This window comes from Etheostoma cragini, chromosome 1, assembly GCF_013103735.1.
Source record: "Etheostoma cragini isolate CJK2018 chromosome 1, CSU_Ecrag_1.0, whole genome shotgun sequence".
Taxonomy (NCBI): domain Eukaryota; kingdom Metazoa; phylum Chordata; class Actinopteri; order Perciformes; family Percidae; genus Etheostoma; species Etheostoma cragini.
In genome coordinates, this window is record NC_048407.1 from 26,876,148 (window position 1) to 26,885,159 (window position 9,012).

A 9,012-nucleotide genomic window follows, 5' to 3' on the forward strand; every position below is an offset into this window, starting at 1 on the left:
ATCACAGCATACAGCTCGTTCTCAATTTATTTAAGGTCAGAAAATAAAGAAAAGTTGGATGTGTACATTGAACCTTTCTGTCAACCAGTTATTTGACTGTGAATGTGATTTATTTATTTTTATAAGGGAAAATAACCAATTTCCTGCTTCAGACAGTATACCAGAGAAAACTGGTGCGCATAAACTTATAATTATTATTGGAATTATTCTGCCTTGGTACCTCAAAGATTGATACATTTATTGAGAGTGGGCCTAGGTTTACATAGAAATTATGTTTGATGTAGTGTCAATCACAAATGTTTGACTTGATATTATGATTTAGTATTAGTGTTCTTTAATATCACAATATAATCAAATACAATCATAATTTAAATTGTGTTTTACTAATAAAAGGCCAAACAAATAGACTGTAGCTTATGCAAATTGTTTACATACAAGGCTTTGTTAGACAATTTGAGTGTAGGCCTACACACCAATATTGACTTGCTGTATTATTGTCAGTTTAGCACATTAGTCTGATTTGGCTTGAATGAGGCTATGATCTATTTTAATTGGAAATTCAAATTTGTAGGGTTATATGTCTCAACAAATGGGCATATTTGTGTTGTCCCATCTTGAAGAAGAGGTATATATGTAACAGTGACTTTACTTATTAAGGTCATACTATATTAATTATATATATATATATAAAAAAAAAAAGAAATAGGCTACAATTACAGAAACAAGCATGGAAAATTAGGATCATGTCCAAAGCCATCTACTTGGCCACTTTTAAGGAAAAAGGCATGTAGTGATAAAGTGCTACCACAGTTGGATACAAAATTGTCTAGCTAGGAACAATAAGCAGGTGTGACATGATATTCACATCCAAAATCAAGTTGCTACTGGTGTAATCCCAGCAATCTGATTTTTGTAAGTATATTAAGCATGTGTGTGTGTTTGTGTGTGTGTGTGTGTGTGTGTGTGTGTGTGTGTGTGTGTGTGTGTGTGTGTGTGTGTGTGTGTGTGTGTGTGTGTGTGTGTGTGTGTGTCTGTGTGCGTGTGTGCGTTTGTGTTTTCTGGTGTTTTGTTTTTTCTAACTAACCAGGATTATCATCAGGATCACCATCACACTATATAGAATTTTTTTTTTAAACATACAACATCTAAACAACTATGATATAATAATAACACAATAAAATGTTGACCATTAATACGTATTTTAAAGGCTTAACTCTCATTTTCCCACCTCCTGATAGATACTGGGTTGCAAAAAAATCTACTCTGCTCACAAGGATCCATCAAGATGACATGTCGTAGTCCACTCTGTGTCTTTCTCCAATAGAAACCATAGGCAATGTTTATCAAATCATGTCTGTAGTAGTACCTGATGCCCACTAGGAGGTAGTGTTGCTCAAGGTTTGAACAACTAGGGTTAGGGTTAGAGTAGGGTAAGCTTATGAAAACACTATGTTGTTAGTCCTGCTCACCAGTAACTGGTGGTTATTGTGTTTAGGCTACAGGAATATCTCTTCTATTTCCTTATATTTATGTATTAAAAATGTTGATGTAGCATTGATGGTTGAACAAGTGTCAAAAATGTTTAGATCATTTGCATGTTTGCCGGGAAACTATTTTTAACGCTGAGGTTTAAAGCCAGACAGGTTCAATACCAGGCACATGGCAGAACATCTTCAGGAAGCAATTTTTTAGGCCTTTAATTAAATTAGACATTGCGTAAGTTTCATGGAGCACACCAAACCTTAAAAGCAAACTTTAAAAAGCCTTTGTTAGTAACACTGTTATCGGCAGAGAGATTTGGGAGTCGCTGACTGGCCCAGAACAGTGCACTGCTGTCGCCTCTAATTATGCTATCATAGGTCACCCTTTCAACAGGGATAACCTTTCTTTGGTTTGAACCCTCCCCAAATTAGTATTCTGTGACAGTGGAGAACACAGAGAATCACTCGAACATTGCTTATAGAATGTCACTGCTAGTGTCTGATTTAGTCATATGGTATACTTCAGACCTGTCATTCCTCTGACATGCAATGTATTTTGCAGAGGAATGCAAAAGTACTACTAGCTAAGCAACCCATGTCAGTGTGCTGAATTGTTGGCCCCAGTACGTTCAGTTCTTGAGCTACGTTGCAGTTACGATTTGTTATGTCAAAGGCCCATAGCGGCGGGGGTGGTTGGCCATCTTCTGTGCACAATACTGGGGATATGTGTGGACCTACAGCTGCAGACCCGGGCCCAGTGTTAGCAGTGATGACCAGAAATCTCACATGTCTACTTAAGCGAGTTAACACATTCTTAAAATCACTATGTAGAATATTGCAACTATGTGCAATTAACTCTTACTCTCTACCACAGTGAGTGTGCAATGAGGTCAGATACTTTTTTAAAGGGTAACTACAATTTTGAGAAATTGTTGTTTTGTAAGGCGTATCAATCTTTCACATATATAGCACTTTCACCTCACTCCATTTCAGTGTCGCTGACCTGTATTAACCCAGTTCACTTTTCACTTTGTTGAGGGAATTATCCTCTAAATTTGTCTACTGTTTGAAGGTCATGTTATAAATGATAGCAGTTGAAAAAAGAAATTCACATTAAACGTGTTTTATCTTCCTACAACTGCGAGGTGGCCTTCATACTCTTAGAGTACATACTCTTAGAGTATGAAGGCAACCTTAAATCAAGGCAACCTTAAATCAAGTCAAATCAATGAAATGCTTGAGTAGAATGTATATATTTTAGGCTGAGAGTATATAAAAAATTCTTGGCAGAGCATATCTTCAGGGATGTCACAAAGGCAAGTGTCAAGCTTGTCAAGGGTCAAAACACACCAAAACAAATGTCTTGGTTGAATCCTGATTGTCTTTTCCGCCTTTTTTTATGATTGAGAAGCTGACGTGATGTTTGTCACAGCGTGAAAGTGTACGCTCTAATAAAGAGGCAGATTGCTGTTGTCCTCTGTGATTTATCCTGCTCTACTGTCCTCCATCTGCACTAGACAGAAAGTTAATTAAAACCCTGCCATATCTCCTCATTCCATCCCAGACAGCAAGAGCAAATCATCTCCCACCGTTTACAGCCTTTATTATTTCTTTATGAACAACACCAGAGATGAGGTCAAAAATGCATGAAGGCTCTACATGCCTTCTTTTTCAGCTTGAATATATAATCCTCTTTATGAGAAAGAAGTCCACAACTTTTATCATGTTTTATTTCCATCATCCCATCTAGACACTCTCTTACAAATTATTGCCCGTGAATAAGAATACATTTTAAAATGCCTGGCCTATCTTTGTACTGTTTTTACATAGAATTACTAGTAAAGCGGAAGAGAAACTGAACCAATCGATCCCCCTTAAGCTCTACTTCACAAAAGAGTATATTTTGCATGGTGTCAATGACTTCAGCTCAATAGTCCTTATTAGTTAAATATACAACATATGTAACATCACTGCATTAAAAGGTCTGAAAACAACTATACCTGTGTTATCTATGTTGTTGAGGTATTTTAATGACATGGAACGTTTCATTTAATGCCTGTAAGTGGCGTCATAAAACATTTGACCCCTTTAGTTACTCTAACTTCCGTCAAAACACAGGAACCCAGGTGACATGTTCGAGAGTATTTGTAAATTATTAACTGTAATAAAGCTTGCTTTGTGCCACACAGCAACATTTTTTTATTGACTACATGCCACATACAACACAGTAATACAGCAGAGACTTAATTTATTCATACATTTCAATATTGATCGATCCAGCTTAACGTTATTATCTATGTTGACAAGTAGCTCATTCTAATGCTTAACAATAATAACAATGCTAATAGCAATAATACAACGTTTTTTGTTCCGTCGGGGAAACAGACCAAATCTCTAGTGATGGCTGAATAAAGCTTCATAAACCAGTGTCTTTATTTTCTGAGTCCACTAGATGGCACTCTGTGTTCAACATCTGGTTGTAAATATATTGAAATGCAATGGCCTAGGCCTTCCTCTTAAAACCAAGAGTGCCATCTAGTGGGCTCAGAAAATAAAGACACTGGTTCCCAAAGCTTCCTTTGGCCATCACTACAAATCGTCCCAGGTGTCCAAGACTGGCTGGCTGTGGTGTTGTGCTTAAATTCTACCCCCTTTAGCATTTAGCGTTCTTCTTTACAGATATGTTTGACTGGTGCCTGTCCTGCGGACAAAAGCTGGGGAGCATTCTGGTGGCAACACTCGCAGCCATTCCAAGGATTTGGGCATATTCTTGGCCGTTATCTCTGGACACGCGGCTAGGCCCCAATGTTACTTGGCAGCCAGCCCCCTCCGGTGCTGAAAACATCCAAAAAGTGACACTAATGTGAAATATTGAGTTATTGTGGTTTTAGCTGTGACTAATGTTAGCTTTCTTGCTTGCCAACTTGTCAACTACCAATCCAAATCGAATCATCAAGAACAAGTAATTATGTTGGAAAACTGCACCTATTTTATCAGAATGACATGAACAAACTTTACTAAACGTAACATGGATAAAACTCTAATGGATGGATGCATCCATGAACAGATATATTCTATTCGGCAATTGTGTTAAACTATGAAAACCACAACTCCCATAACGCCACTTCACAACATCATAAAAAGTCTGTGTTTACATCAATTGTTTGGTTTGAGAGTCGGAGCGGCAAAAAGTTACATGTTGTACGTTTAAGAGAAGTGTAAAAACAAATGTGCTGCATCTAAACCATTGTCTTGTATGGATTCAGAGTTGCTTAGATGTTAAGCTTTGGATAGCTGAAGCCATTCCTCAACCGCCTCTACTGCTGATTCACAACATGCAGGGCAGTTTGTCACAGAAGACTGCTCCAATCTCACAAAGGAGAAGGGATATTCAATTTTCTTCTGGAGAGCAGTGAGTAAACGAGCAGAGACTGAGATGCTGGCTCACATCCAGGATACAGACCCCGCATTTATATGTGTTTATATATATTTTTTTTTCTGGGCTGGAAACATAGGCTTTATTATAATTTATTTGGTCAAGGCAATATTTCGTATATACCTAAGCAGAGCGGACTTAATCTGACTATGGGAAAGACATGGGACAACCATTGAACATGTTCCCAAGTCTGACTTTTAATAAGCCAGGACTTGAGACCCTGTGTGAAAGTAGGATGGTAGGATGTTTCATATATGAAAAGTTTTACAGAAAAGCATGATTGACTGAAGGAGATGGGCCTGTAAGGGGTAACATAGTCCCCGCTCATTCATACTATATGGTACATCAGTAAAGCCTTTTTGAAATGTCAGATTTTTCATTTTGCATTTTAAATGTTCAGCTATGTACATACATATCTTTGTTAGCATCATGACAGAGTAGCACATCCCTCCAGGCTTACTTCCAATCACAAATGGGAGGTGTCCCATCTGATACTGACAAGCATCTTGGGAAATTGTCCCCCATGATAGTTTTTCACTTTGCCTAGACCTTGAAAGTGCACTGCATCTAGAACACTTTTAAAAAAACAACTGAAATGCTAAGACAGCAAGCTTTGTGCAATAGTAAAGTACAAAACTGAACATGAAAGAAAAAAAGGTTTGGCCAAAAGGTTTAAATACCTGTAAAATGTGAAAATCTTCTCAGGGTAAAAAACCCTGTTTAGTCACAACGACAGAGAGATTTATAATACATGCATTTGTTAACAGAGGTAACGTTGTTGCCGGCCACTAACCGTGCAGATCCATGGGCACTTTCTCCCGTGTGCATTATTATTTTACTGTGGCTACACAGGAAAGAAAGAAAGAAAGAAAGAAAGAAAGAAAGAAAGAAAGAAAGAAAGAAAGAAAGAAAGAAAGAAAGAAAGAAAGAAAGATTAGGTATTGTAGATTATATATAAAGTGTATTTTATCAATTGGTTACACTTTTTTACACCAGTAAAACATGCTAAAAGATGTGCATTTCTTCCAAAAATAATTACATTAAAAAGGCAATTGTCAATTCCATGGGTCTTAGTTGACTTAAGTGTTTCTCTAATGAGCCCACAGAGGGCCATTACTCTCAACCAGTACTGAATATAGAGTCAATGTGTCCTTGAAAAGCAGTGGCATCTCCAGAACTGTCTTAACAGTAACTTTTCTGCTTTAAAACAATACAAATAAATAGTTGAACTGTAAATGTGGTCACGTTTTAAGGAGAAGTGTACAGGTGTGACATCATTATCATGTTGACGTCATAGTCAGTTTGTTGTGGTGACACAATGACAAGCAGCAGGTGCAAGAACAATGAGCAAAACGGCATCAACAGGATCTTATTTTCTTTATATGTAATACTGTAACACATCTCATCAATGATGTTGTCTATTGGTTTTATATGTTGAGATCAAGATAGCGTAATGTAACCTGGCTCTTAAAATATAAATTAAAAAAATAAAATGTTAATCATGAAATCAGATTGAAACCATTATACACACTCATATATACAGTAGATGTGTGGAAAGAAAAAGGTTAAAGAATAACTTTATTGTGAAACGACAATATCACAGCATGTAAGGATGCAAAGAAAAATAGTTTGATGACGGTCTTAAGATTTTGTAAAGTCATACATTATTCATACAATTTACAGTGTAATGGATAAATGCACCGTGTGGTGCCAATGTAATTGGACGAGGGTTATCTGTGGAGCATCGCTGTTCAGTGGGATCTGTTGTTCCTCATGTGGTCTAACCAAGTAAACTGCTGGCTAATCACATTCAACCCACAGTCTATTTACTTTCTGGGCCACTGCTTCTCTGGCAAGAGGGAAAATGGTCCGGCTGGAAGGGGTCTCGTAAATGAGTGCACCATTGCCAATCTATCTGTCCTAATGCTAATACAGTTTACAGAGCCAGTGGGAGACCCTGACAGACTGACAATGGGGGAAGGAGCCCAGCTTAAATAAATTAGCTAAGAGGACAAACATCATCTAAATCATACCCTGCCTGGCCTTGGGCAACAAGCCTAAAATGAATGGTACATGCAGGCAGAGAGTAGCACTTACTCAGTCCTGGCCAGAGTCATGATTGAGGGTTTGGCAGTTAGTATATACTTACTGTATCGGCTAGCTCTGAACTGAGCAAGCACCAAAAGTCGAATCAGAGATCACACTTTTAAATAAATCATTTTCCTCATCAATCAAAATGCTGTTGCATTAGAGTCAGTGTTCAGTATGCCCACTTAACCTTTTGCTGTGTAAAACTAAGCCAGAAGTTACTAGTTTTCATCAATAGATCATCAATGTAACACGTCAGAGAAAGTGTGTGTCAATGTCTAAATCGGTCCAGCCGATCATGCTTCCTGTGACTGGCTGCTCGATCCTTTCACTTTTTAAGACTGTACTTCACCTGTAACGGTCTGCTTGGATGTCCTGTGAGCATTGAAGGGTGTGGAGAATGGGGAGGGATATCACACAATGCGAATGATGGGGACATATGTTGGCTGTGCTGAGAAGCTGTGTGTGGCAGATACCATTTTCCAGCAATTGTGATCACAGAGGGGACTTCAGGGGAGCAACATGCCATCTGGAATCTCGCAAGTTGTGACAGATCCACTTATACGATTCAGCTTGAAAAAAAAAAAAAAGCAAACAGCACAGACCTTTAAATAAATAGTTCAACATTACACTTATTTACTTTCTGGTAAGTTTTCTGGAGAGTTACATTAGAAGATTGATAACACTCTTTTTAAGTAAATATGAAGCTACAGCTAGCAGCCAGTTTACTTCAGAATAGCATCAAGTCTGGAGCAGGGGGAAGCAGCTAGCTCACAGGTGTTTTTTATGGAGAGATATTTGTCTAACTGTCTAGACCGTGCACAGTTACTTCCTGAACCCTTTTTTGGTTGCGTGGCAACTGCTCAAAGGCAAGAAATAGCATTTAGTGAGTTTAAGATTTTCTTGGATTTGACTAGCAGTTGCCCTGTTTCCAGTCTTTGTTCCCAGTCTTTGTGATGAGCTAAGCTAACTGCCTGCTGGTTGTTGCTTTATATTGAACAGCCAGACATAAGAGTGGGAACGATTTTCTGCTCTCTGCTAGGAAGCAAATATGCATATTCCCCCAAACATGCTTTTATCATAGCCTATCTTGCATACAATAAAAAAGCCATCCTATATGATATAATTTGCATGTAATTGCATGTATGTTTGCACAAAATGCCAGGTGCTTTAAATGGATTTTCATGTGGGGATTGCAACAATATTTGCCTATTTGTTACTGACTGCCCAAGCTGTGCATGCATCATTTGTAGACACATCCTGCAGCCTGCTATTTTTCTCTGTACATCCCTCTCATTTTTTACAAAAATTGTATTACTCCATACTTCAAGATCCCAATACCTGGTGCAATATGCTTTCCATCCTAAGGATGTGTGTGCAGATAGCTAATTGATGGATGGTTGGTTTCAATGTGAGAAATGCAGCTTCACATCCAATCTGTTTTACTTGTCTTGGAGTAACTACCAGCTAAGCTGCCTGTGGTTAGTTGATTACCAGTGCCCTGCCTCATTAGCAGCCAGTCCAGGCAGACGCGCAGCAATCAGTAACTTTGCCATCTGAGCCCAGCCCTCAAGGATAAGCTTTCTGCGATGATGAGGGCCTGAGGGTCTCTTGGGCACCATGGATGACAGACAGAGTTAATCCTCTCTATCCCTTTCCCCGGAGAGTTGGTTGTGTGGTTACACAGAAACTGAATTTAATCACAGAGACATAATCCTGGCCAAATGCACAGACATCATTGACCCAAGGTATCCACAGAGCAACAACTAATAGGATATAGTTGCGTCATGAAAGTTCCAGTCACATACAGGTCAGAAACATTGATCACACAACTCTAGCTTTTATAGGGAAGTTTCTAGGTACTCTGTATTACTGCCTCTTAGTAACTGTAATGTTTTATGTTTGTCACAATGGATCCACATGGATCCAATTTAAGAAAATAAACTCACATGAAATCTGTCCATGAAAACACAATTTGCAAAAGCTTGAACAGTTTTCTTTAAAACA

The 9,012-nt window shown here is 38.3% G+C and overlaps 1 long non-coding RNA gene across 1 annotated transcript; it reads right to left on the bottom strand.

Moving 5' to 3' along the window:
- Positions 1–3,510: 3,510 nt before the first annotated feature.
- LOC117946939 lies at positions 3,511–8,779 on the bottom strand. Its single transcript, XR_004657117.1, has 3 exons — positions 8,770–8,779; positions 5,550–5,553; positions 3,511–3,640 (listed from the first exon to the last, which is right to left on the bottom strand). It is a non-coding gene; the product is annotated as an uncharacterized LOC117946939 (long non-coding RNA).
- Positions 8,780–9,012: the final 233 nt, after the last annotated feature.